We start from the raw sequence: 12,923 nt of genomic DNA on the forward strand, positions 1-12,923 counted from the left end.
AATAAAAGGCATTAGGGAACAATTTAAATTCTAAAATTAGTTTTCATTATAATTTCTTTTTTTTTTTTTTTTTTTGAGATGGAATCTCACTCTATTGCCAGGCTGGATGCATTGGTGCGATCTTGGCTCACTACAACCTCCACCTCCCTGGTTCAAGCAATTCTCCTGCCTTAGCCTCCCAAGTAGCTGGGTCTACAGGCGTGCATCACCACGTCCAGCTAATTTTTGTATTTTTAGTAGAGATGGAGTTTCACCATGTTGGCCAGGATGGTCTTGATCTATTGACCTCATGATCCGCCTGCCTCCCAAAGTGCTGGGATTACAGGCATGAGCCACGGCACCTGGCCTCATTATAATTTCTTACATGATTTTTTTTTTCATTTTAATAAAAAACTATTTTTTTACCTATGATTTTTCTCTTTGTCTTCAAACTTCAACCCTGCTTTTGGGTATCCTTAAAAAAAACAGTCCATCTGTTGGGCATGTGACTTCTGAAATTACAATTCCAAATCCCTCATAGAAATAATGATAGAATATTTTCTTTTTTGAAATTAATAACCAAAGTAATTGCAAAATATTTTCAACTTTTTCAGCAACGTAAAATGAGAAAGCTGAACTATTTGCCACACAGAGCAAATAAAGCAGGTTTTACAGTTTTGTAAATTGTAATCCTCTACCATAAACATCAAGAAAATCACATCTAGAAACATAACTGTATGAGAATCAGATAGTTTGTATATATTTCAAATTTGAAATATAAAATGTGAATGCATTATAACAGATCACAAGATTTCAACTTTGATAGAAATAAACACCAAGACCTTGATCATCAGCCTTAAAAAAGATGTTACATGCCACTATATATTGGTTACAGAATGCATTATTAACGAACCAATAAGATAAGTGTTTGATTCCCAAACTGTTGGCCTAAATATTATTAAATTTCATGAGCCATTTTGCTTCTGCAAATTTAGAAGGAAATCTGGCAATTTTATTGGATAATAAATATTAGCTATGCCTATATGATGAGAGAATGACTAAGAGTAGGGTGAACTCTGGAATCATTGAGATAAAAAACATATTAATTAAAAAACATTTAGTCGTGGTAAAATGTACACGACATAAAGTTTACCATTTTAAGCATACAGTTTAGTAGTGTTAGTACACAAAGTGCTATGCCACCAATCTCCAGAACTCTTTTTATCTTGTAAAACTGAAACTCTATATCCATTAAACAACTACCCCTTTATTCCCCCTGCCCTCAGCTCCCGGCAACCACTATTCGACTTTCTGTCATGATGAGTTGAGCACTCTAGACACTTGATATAAATGAAATCATACAGTATTTGTCTTTTTATGACCAGTTTATTTCATTTAGCCTAATGTCCTCAGGGTTTAACTGTACTGTAGCATGTGACAGCATTTCCTTCCTTTTTAAGACTGAATAATATTCCATTGTGTGTATTTTACACGTTTTGCTTATCCATTCATCTGTCGATGGACACTTGGGATGCTTCCAACTTTTGGCTATTGTGAATAATGCTGCTATGAACATGGGTATCTGTTTGAGACTCTGCTTTCAATTCTTTCGGGTATAGATCCAGAAGTGAGATTGCTAGATCATATGGTAATTCTATCTTTGAATTTTTGAGCAACCACCACACTGTTTTCCACAGCATCTAAACTTTGTCCACCAACAATGCACAAAGGTATCAATTTCTCCACTTTCTGGTTGACACTTATACACTTATTGTTTGCGGTTTTTTTTCTTTTTTTTTTAAATAGTAGTTATCTTAATGGTTGTGAGGTAGTACTTAAATTGTTTTGTTTTGTTTTTTTGTTTGTTTGTTTGTTTTTTAAGATGGAGTCTTGCTCTGTTGCCCAGGCTGGAGTGCAGTGGCATGATCCTGGCTCACCGCAACCTCTGCCTCCCGGGTTCAGCAATCCTGCCCCAACCTTCTGAGTAGGTGGAATTACAGGCACACACCACCATGCTCGGCTAATCTGTTATATTTTTAGTAGAGATGGGGTTTCACCATGTTGGCCAGGCTGGTTTTGAACTCCTGACCTCAAGTGATTTGCCCACCTCAGCCTCCCAAAGTGTTGGGATTACAGGCATGAGCCACTGTGCCCAGACTTACTTAATTTTAACTACATTCAAACACTAAAATTATTAAATAGAATTATGCCTCCTGTACACGTAGAAAAAGTCGTAATTCAATTTTTGCTTAAGTTGCCTATCCTTTTTGAAGTTCATTTTAAAAACATTAGGCATATGTTACATAACAACACATTTTTAAATAAAATTGTTTTACACTTAAGATTCAATTTATCTATTGCACTTAAGATTCAATTTATCTATTGCTGAATAGTAGATAAATGGCATCCCAAACTTAGTGGCTTAAAACAACCATCAGTTATTTAACTCATGATCCATTGATTTGTGCAGGGTTGGAGGGGACTACACATCTCTGTTCCATGTGATATAAACCAGGGTGGATGTGTGGAGGCCGGGATATTGGGAAGGCTTGTTTACTCATATGTATGGTAGGTGCTGTTGGCTAAGACTTCAGCTAAAAATGTGGGCAGGAATGCCCACGCCTTGTCTCTCCATGTAAGTTCTTGGCTTCCTCATAGCATGGTGACTGGGTTTGAAAAGCAAGTGACCTGAAAGGGAGCTAGGAGGAAGTTGTATTGTCTTTTATAACTTACATTCAAAAATCACATGGTGACACTTTTGCCATAAACCCTTAATTGAGGAAACCACAAAAGCTCACTCAAGTTCAAGAAAGGAGATATAGAAGGCTCTGGAAGAACATATGGGATGCAAAGAATTGTTGTGGCCATTTTTGGAAACCACAATCTGCCACACTTAGTAACTTACTAAATCAGGTAACTGTATGTAAAAGCATCTTTCTCTAACACTTAAAATAGTCACATTTATTTTATGTTTCAAGGTATATTGTAGATCTACTTTACTATGTTACATAGAAGTACTAATGATGTTTTCTTTTTTCAAAAATTCTCTTTCATATAGATACACATAAAGTCTGTCTGTCCTGCCCTTATTTTATGAGTTTTGCAGGCCTGGAGCAAGAGTGCAGCTGCAGAACCACATATCGTGTATTTAAATATTTAATAGTTTCAAATCAAATTAGCAACATAAGTGAAGTCATTTCTATTCCTTTTACCTTGACAAATATTCCTTTATTACAACCTGGGTGGTCGATTTCACTTTAGAATTTTGGAATTGTAGAAGTTCTATGCCAAATGTGATGGGAGAGGCTGCTCCTGACTGCTGCCTCCTGTCTCCCTTTCCCTTCGCCTCCCCAGATCCATCCAACGTTGAAGGGCTTATGTACACACATGTGAACAACCCACTCCTTATCCAAATTCCAGCTGTAAGACAATGCCATACTAGAAGTGACTATTCTTGGGCCACCCCTCAGGCCTAGAAATACAAACATCAGAGGTGCAGACCACCTTCTGGGAGATGGTGCAGGGAAGAGGCCCATGTACACCATGGGGACCTGCATAGCTTCCAGGAGCCATTTGTGTAGGCAGTTACAGGGTCTAAAGTACATAGAAAGAGATCTAGAAGTGAGGACAACGACCACATCCACTTGGCCCTGTCTCCTATAGTCTGGAGTGCAGCTGGGGGAGGAGCAGTAGAGGGCTCTGTAATATTCAGAATCCAGAACAGGGAGCCTCTTGCCCGGGTGAGAACTCAGTAATTGAGGGAAGGTGGGAGAGAGGGCATAGTGCTGCTCCCATCCTGAGTTCGCCCTGAGCCTACTTTACATGCCAGGTGCATTTATTTTCTTGCCCTTTCATTCCTCTTCCCTTTTCCTTTCTGTCTTTTCTCTTTCCCTTCTTTCATTTTCCCTTTTTCTTTTTTGATTTATTTTCCAGATCTTTCTGGGCCCTCTTTGTTCATCTCAGTAAGCCCCATCTTGGTAAGAGCAAAAGGTGCCAGGGCTTGAGTAAAGGTCTTTCTTTTGCAATGGCACTATCCACCAAGAATGAGGGCACTGGACCCTGCAGTGATTTCACAGCCTTTCTCTATCTGCCCTCCAGAGTCAGTTTTCCAGAATCAGAGTTGGAGTCTGAGCCTGCATTTTGGTGCTGCTTATACCCAGATTTATAGTTGCAGGCTTTAAAAACCAAGCTTTATAATAGAGGAGCTGTTTTTATTTCAAGGTAGCCAGCAAATGATTTGCCCTGTTGACCTCCAACCAGGCAGGAACAAACAACTTTTATTAGAATTGGTGTTACTTGGAAAGGATATTTGGAAAGAGTGAATCAAAACTGTTTTTATCTTGTGAAAAACATTTTTTCCTCTGGATTTTGGTTCATTTTTAATTCAAGTACCTTACCAGATGCCTTGGGTCCAGTCCCAATTGGTCTCCAAAACCAATATGACAGAATTGAATGGCCCACCATGCATCTCCTTTGTCTTCTATCCTGTTTCATGTTCTCCTTCAAACCACTTTGACTTAAAAATTTTTGCATTGGTTTATTTCCTGTACTTCAACTAAAGATCATTTTAGTTCCTACAGGATTTATACAACCTCCATGTCCAGATGGGTGATGTTAAGAGGTAACTAAACTATTCTCCAATCATTTACCTTTATATCATTATCTCTGCTGGCTCTTGTCACTGGCAAAATTTTAAGGCTTAAATACTAACATATATCTTTCTTTATAAAAATAACAAATAAGAAAATTACATCATGACAAAATCTCTCCTTTATATAATTAAAAGTATTAATTACATAGAGAATAAAAACTGTGTTAGTTTCAGCTTTCTTTAATATTTATACTTTAAACAGGGTAGAAGCTTCTGGACATTGTATGTCAAGAGCTCTAAGTATACATTTCATATACAGGTTTTAAGACACTAAAAGCTAGAACTAAAATTGATGTAAAAATAGATCTGTCAACTTCTAATACTCAAAGGTATAATATGAGCTTTGAGAAGTTAAGCATGGAAGGCATGGGCCATTAACAAAACATTTCAATTTTTCTGACATGACCTGCCTGATGAATTTTTACTTTCTGATTATTTTTGAGAGCTGTAAGTTTTCTTTTTAAATAATTCTCAGTATTCAGTTTTCAATATAGAAAATCTGAAAGACCACAAAAGAAAAATATCATTAATAATTTCCTAAACAAAAGATAGCTTTTATTTCTATATATATCCTTTTTAAAAATTAAAAAAGTATTTCCCATATAACAAAAAACTTTTCTACAGCAATATTTAGAAATATTTGATAACAATATATAAAAATATTTTTTAAAAGTAACATATACAACGAACCAAATTTCAAACCATATGAGAGTTCAAAATATAAAATAATATTTGTCTCTGGAAAATATGACATGTATTTTTATGTCACTAAGTCTGTGTCATCTAAAGAAAATCTTACCAAAATTAGGAGGAGAAAGAGGCAAAGGGATAGTTTAATTTTCATTCTCTTCATGTCTCTCATTAGAGCATGATTATATATTTTTTACAAAGATAATTTAGATATTTAATTGTATATTATGAATATTTTTCCCCTTGAAGATATTCTTGTTGGAGGCTGTGACTATTATAAGTTTTAACTGTTGTTGTATAGACTTACTGACTGCTGTCAACTTGAGATTTTATTGCATCTTTGGGTTTGTATCATTGTTTCTTGGATTTCATATCTTTTTGAAATTACCTTTTCAATTTGCGTGTATTGTATCCTGAAGTAGTATTTTCAGAGATAGTCTGTGTGTTGTGATAAACTTTCTGATTATTTTCATGCACAAAACTGTATCTTTTCTGCACTCATATTTGATTGATGTTTTGCCCAGGTATAGAAGTATATATTCAAAATAGTTTTTTTCTTAGTAGTATAAAGGCATTGCTCAACTGAATTATAATATCTAATGCCCCTTATAAAAAGTCTGATACCATTCTGATTCTCAGTCTTTTATACATAACTATTCTTTCTTTCTGTAACCTTGTAGAATCTTATCTTTGTCATCAGAGTTCTGAAAAAATGCTGGATACGTTCAAGTAAGGGCCTTAAAAAATATTAACAGCATTATAACATGCCACCCAAAAAGTTAATGCTTTAAAACAATAGCAAGTTACTATTTCTTATTATTCTATTGGCCAGGAAATAGTGCTGAACTTAGCTGAGCAATTGCTTTGCTACATTGGGGTTAACTGGGATCACTCACTTAGCTATGTTCAGCTGACTGCTGGGGTGGGCTGGAAGGACCAAGAAAGCTTCATTCATATCTTTGTTGCCTTGGTGTTCTTCCACATGGTCGCTTTCTCCAGATGGTGTTCTTTATTTGACTGTCTAACCTGAGCTTTCTTGCAGCATGACAGCTGGCTTCCCCGAAGAAGGCTAAGCAGAAGGTACAATGCCTCATCCTGCCTAGTCTCAGGAGCTACCCAGTGCCACTGCTGCCACATTCTGTTAGTAAAAGCAAGTCTCAGGAGAAGTGCAACTTTAAGGGTAGGGGCAGTACAGTTTGATGAAAAGAGTGACAAAGTCTCAGTGCAACAGTCAAGGGGGATAAGAGAAGAGATATTGTAACCATCTTTAGAAACACTCTACCAGATGCATTTAGTAAGAATTTTCAATTCATAAACATTATTCTTAGTTTTAGAAAATTTCCTTTTATTACCTTTTCTCCCTCTCTGTTACATTCTTTGTCATTTAGTAACTCCTGTCAGATGAGATCTAAGTAACAGGGGCATGATCTTCTGTGTCTTAACTTTTCTTCCAAGCTCTATTTTGTATCCTTTAGAGGATTTCTTTAATTTTTTTCCTCAAAGTCTATTGAATTTCTTGTATTTTCAATGACATTTTAAAATTTCCATGAACTCTTTGGTATTCTTTGCATATTCTTCTTAGCAGGGTGTTCTTGTTTTCTATAGGCAACTTGTTCTCTAATATTTTTAAAGTTGGAAGTTATTTTGTGTTCCCTCAATTATCACTGTTTCTTTTGAGGTCATTGTTTTATTTCCTCATTATATTTATGAACAATGGACAAAACAACAAGCTGTTTAACAGAAGGAGCATGTCTGAGTTTCCTCACAAGTGTACAGTCTCGTTGAACCAACAAGTTTCTCCCATTCATTGAAAGCTGAGTGTGAATATGGTCACTAAAAAGTTTTACTTAGGGGAGTAAGATCTAAAAGCAGGCAGACAAACAGACCAACTCCATCCTGTTTTATACCAATAAGGACGGCTTTGCTCTGAAGTGTTTCTGGCATATTAGTCAGTTTCTTTAGATATTAGTTCTTTGGTTTTATTGTGGAGGCAAACATTGTGACCATCGTAGAGAGGGTGGGATGGGGTTGGGAAGGGGCTAAGTAGTACAATTGCTGTGTAAATAATCCCTGACTAAATCATCTTGATTTCTGTCCCTCTTCTTAGTCCAGCTTCCTCCAAGCTTAGAGCCTCTCTTTTACTTTGTTGCTGAGAAAATGGCTCCTACCCCTCTTGCAGCCTTTTCAGTATCCATTCTACATTCTCTCTTCCAGAGATATATCAAAAGCCCTGGTTCCCTGATACTTTCTCTTCTCCTTCACAATACTGTTATGCACTTAATTTTTTTTTCAGCTTAAAGTAATAAAAATTTGTTGCAAATTCCTAGGTTAGTGGTTATCTCCTCTCAGCCTCGGGGGAGGGAACAACACTGCAAAAAATCACTGAGAAAGCTCACACTGTTCCAACAGCCCTGGCCAACACAGGAAGGAGGAAGGTAATTCTCCAGAAAAAGGGTTGGTCTTTAGTCTTTCTTAAGCCAACAGGGGTTAGGAGGACAGGTGCAGGGGACCATTACACTTATCTTTTTTTGTACTTCTTTACTGTTCTTACTTTGAGATGCTTTCAGTTGGTCACATTGAAATGGAAGATTACAACATGATTTTAATGGTTGCTTGGTATTCTACTATATAAATGGCTACAACTTGCTTAAATGATCAGTTAGATTGTTTTCATTGTTTGGTTATTATTCTTGTAAATGTGTAAAAATAAAAAATATGTTTTTCTTTTTTTTGAGACAGGGTCTCTGTCACCCAGGCTCAAGTGAAGTGGCACCATCATAGCTCATCATAACCTCAAACTCCTGGGCTTAAGCCATCTTCCCACGTAGCTGGGACTACAGATGTGTGACACCATACCTAGATAATTTTTAAATTTCTTTTGTAGAGAGGGGGTCTCCCTATATTTCCCAGACTGATCTTGAACTCCTGGCCTCAAGCGATCCTCCCTCTTTGGCCTCCCGAAGTGTTGGGATTATAGACGTGAGCCAGTAAGCACAGCCAATTATGTTATTTTAAAGATAGTTAAGTCTTTATGGGCATAGCTGGAATAGGCTGGATGAGTTGATGAAACAGGTAAAATGTTCCTCATAAGAAATAATATATTTTTTTCAAGGAACTAAATGAGTTTATGAAAAGAAGGTTAAAAGATCAAGGAGAATCAGCAATATAGCAATAAATCGAAGCCCAGGTAGAAGAGAAAGCCAGAAATAAGGGGGACTTTGTGAGGAAATGGGTGTCTATGATGGGTGTTAAGTTGTTGGCTGTGCTCTGTTCCCCTGTAACATCCTCTGTAGCCTCACATCTGCAGTAGAGTCTGCTATACACAATCTTTGGGGGAGAAAAGGGATTGGGCAGTGCTCAGAAACGAAAAGAAGATGCAGAAAAAAGACATTGGGGATGATAAATGCAGCAGTAATACATACTTGAACCCAGAAGGTACTAGCAGAATATAAAAAGGCCCACCTGCCTACCCATATACATATAGTGTTTTATTTTATTTTTTGAGACATATTCTCACTGTGTTGCCCAGGCTGGTCTCAAATTAGTGGGTTCAAGTGATCCTCCTGCTTCAGCCTCCCAAAGTGCTAGAATTACAGGCATGAGCCACCGAACTCATTTTGGAACCCATTTTACATGAAACTTGAAGTGATAATTCTTTATATCAAGTCTCTTCCACTCTATCTCAGTCTCTTTTTACCTATACTACACAGTGTCAGGTGAAGTCCCATTCTTTTTAATTGAAAGAGTTTCCAGAAGGCCTTAGGAGAGTGACGATGGATTGCTGAACTTACCCCTATTCCACTGTGTGAGGGGCTAGGCATGGCCAAGTTGCCTTGAAGGGCTAGCTTGCCTCTCTCACAGTATCCTCTGTATCACTTAAGAGGACTTACTGTTGTGCAAGAAAGCCAAACTCACACTACCTTATAAATAAGAGAGGGAAATGATTCACTGACTTAAAGTCCTGGAGTAGGGTAGGCTTTAAGTTTGGCTTAATCCTGTCTCCCTCTTTTATTGCCATTACTCTTCAAGTGGCCAGAAAATGTCTACAGAATTTTTCCCGTCTTCCCATGCATACACAAACGGCACCCAGAGTAGGGAGAAAGGATGTCTTCCAGGGGTTTCTCTTAAGAGGACATTTTTCCCAGAGGCCCTCAGCAAACCTTCCCTCACTTCTCGCTGGTAACATGTCCATTCTTTGACCAATCCCAGTTCTCAATGGATCCTGAACCAGTTAAGAGAGATGAGATCACCATGATTAAATAAAACTGGGAGAGAAGGAAATTAGACAGCTTTAATGTCCAGTGTGTGTGCTTCTTCATAGTCAGGGGTCTCCTCCTCCATCTCTGATGCCCATGTGAAACAATCTCACCAATTAAACACAATTTTCTGCATGTTCTCTCTCTGATTCTAGGCCTTTGCTAAGGAGAGGTGGCAATTCCTCTTGGTTTCTCATTATTCTCCAAGCCCATGACGATTTTCTGATCTGTCCCAATAAGCTTTAGTTGGATTTTCAGCATCCAAGTGGTTGTTAAGAAATTCTTATTTTCTCTACACCCTACCAAATATTTTACTCCACGAGTACTACCCTTCTACCCTTTGTACAAATCTTAGTGTCCTCAGCTGTCTCTGGAATGTTGCCATGACAATCCTATGCCTCCTCCTATATCTGCTCCATGCAGTTTGTAGTTTGCTAGACACTAGAGGATATACTCGTTTCAAATGTTGTTAAATATTTACAATTACTTTTAAAAGAGATGGCACCAAGTTATACTCTGAATAAGAAATGAGTACCCATGTCCCATCACATGCTTGCCAACACTGTGTGCCATCAAGTTTTTTGATCATTGCTCATTTTATAGGTTAAAAGCTGGACTTGTTAATCTCATTAATTTCTTTGTCAGCTGGAGTACATCTTCAAGTAATTATTTTTTTCTTGAAAAAGAAGAGGCATCCGGGTGTGGTGACTCACACCTGTAATCTCAGCACTTTGAAAGGCCAGGGTGGGTGCATCACTTGAGCTCAGGAGTTTGAGATCAGCCTGGGCAACATGGCAAAACCCTCATCTCTACAAAAAATGCAAAACTTAGCCAGGCATGGTGGTGCATACCTGTAGTCTCAGCTACTCAGGAAGCTGAGGTGGGAGGATCTCTTGAGCCTGGGAGGTGGAGGTTGTAGTGAGCTGTGATTGCCCACTACACGCCAGCCTGGGTGACAGAGTGAGACCCTGTCTCAAACAAACACATAAAAGGAGAGAAAGAGAAAGAAAGAAAAAGGAAAGAAAAGGAAAGAAAGAAAAAGAAAGATAGAGAAAAGGAAAGAATTCCTGCATGAAATATTTTCTGAGCCCTCATGTGCAACTATCTATTGCTTACCCACACAAATGACACATCTGAGAGTTCTAGGTTCACAGTACAATCATATACTGGTTGTTGAACAGTTATGCAGCTAGTCTGATAATTTGCTATTGTTTTGAATTCTTGAAAATTATGGGATGTTTCTTCTTTTGGTCATGTAGATATTTTTCCAGGATTTATTTAGCTATAAGTTTAGTTTTGATTTGTGTGTGTGTGTGTGTGTGTGTGTGTGTGTGTATGAGAACATATCAGTTTCCCTCAAACATTTTCTTATAGTTTTACAATTGTCATTAGTCATTAGTTATAGTTTCTTTTTCAAGAAGCCCCAATTTTTTTAAATTAAATTAAGTTTTATTATTTTTTTTTGAGAGAAAGTCTTCATCTGTCACCCAGGCTGGAGTGCAGTGGCGCGATCTTGGCTCACTGCAACCTCCACCTCCCTGGTTCAAGCAATTCCCCTGCCTCAGCCTCCTGAGTAGTTTTTATTTTTAGTTTTTTATTTTTTTAAATTTTAAGTTCTGGGATACGTGTGCAGAACATGCAGGTTTGTTACATAGGTATACGTGTGCCATGGTGGTTTGCTACACCTATCAACCCATCATCTAGGTTTTCGGCCCCTGCATGCGTTAGCTATTTGTCCTAATGCTCTCCCTCCCCTTGTCCCCCATACCCCAGCAGGCCCCAGTGTGTGTGGAAACCCCAATTTTTAAGAATTTTTTTCTTGGCTTCTTATTTCCTGTGTCTATTTGTCATTTTATTTCTGGCCCATTTTTTTCTTCACTAACTCTCCTGGGATAACACACATCATTCTTACACATTTTTAAACATCAATAAAACACCAACACATTTTGATTCTTTATTCACATATTTCACTTCCAAGGCATTTAAAAATTTTACTCTTCTGAGTCACATACTTAGTAAGTACAAAGATAGGGCTCTTGCAAGATAATTCCATTGTCCATAACCGCATGGAATTTGTGGACCATATAAGCAGAATTTGCCAAAGCCCATCTCTGTGACCATCTCAGTTGCATGCACATTTCTTATATAAACATAACTATGTAAGAAATCAAATGCCAAAATGGGTGACGTGTTTAACATCATACGCTGCACCGGTCACGAACTTTACTTCAGGAAGACTGACTAATTAAATGTTAGATAACCACATGACTCCTGTAAACAATCATTCTCTATTTCTTATATGCCAGTGTCAACATCTATAAATAAAAAAACTGGGCTTTATGAATCACTATAAATAATTGTAGATGAATTGGCTGGAGCAATTATATGAAAACCACATCCAGTTGAACCTTCGTGTATTTTATAATGAGAATAACATAGAAGATGGCCTAGAAGAGTGGTTCTTCATCTTGATTGCACATTAGAATCATCTGGGGATGCATGGGTGAACCTAAGCACACTGAGCTCTCCAGATGTGGTGCCCAGTTAATGCATACTGACAACTTCAAGTGCCTCGAACCACCTGGAAATACCAACTGTCCTAATACCTACACTGCATATGCCCTTTGATGCAGCTTTCCTATATCCAAGAATTCATCTTACAGAAATATTTGCCTATAAGCACTGAGATTCATTTTCAAGATAGTTATTCATCCAACAAATATTCATGAAGCCAGCACCCTTTTAAACATAGATCAGTGAAGGAAGATTACAGGAAGATTATAGTCTTGTGGCAAGGGCCAGATAACAAACCCACAAATAGATAAACTAGAGAGGGAACAGACAGCTATGAATGTTGTGGAGAGAATTCAAATACAGCACCCAATGAGGCGCTTTGAAACTGTAGGCTTCTTTTTGCCTTGATTTTCCTTATATCCACTCTACTGTGGAAATCCGTGTTAGGGAAGAACCTCTGTGAGGTATCTTCACCCAGTGGGGAGTGGAACCACATTCTGACAAGTAAAGCTCAAATCTTTTTCCAAGATGCCACCAACCTTATGTATGGTTTCTTTCTCTTTTTAAATTTACATTTTTATTGTGGTCAAATACACCCAACATAAAATCTACCATTTTAGCCATTTAAAAATGTATAGCTCGGTGGCAGTAGCACCACCATCTGTCTCCAGAACTTTTTCATTATCCCAAATGGAAACTCTGCTTATTAAACAATAACTCACCATTATTCCCTTCTTGCAGCCCCTGATAGCCACAATTCTACTTTCTATGAATTTTAGTATTCTAGTACCTCATATAAGTGAAGTCATGCAGTATTTGCCCTTCTGTGGCTT

The sequence above is a fragment of the Macaca fascicularis genome, chromosome 12 (genome assembly GCF_037993035.2).
Source record: "Macaca fascicularis isolate 582-1 chromosome 12, T2T-MFA8v1.1".
In the NCBI taxonomy this organism is placed as follows: domain Eukaryota; kingdom Metazoa; phylum Chordata; class Mammalia; order Primates; family Cercopithecidae; genus Macaca; species Macaca fascicularis.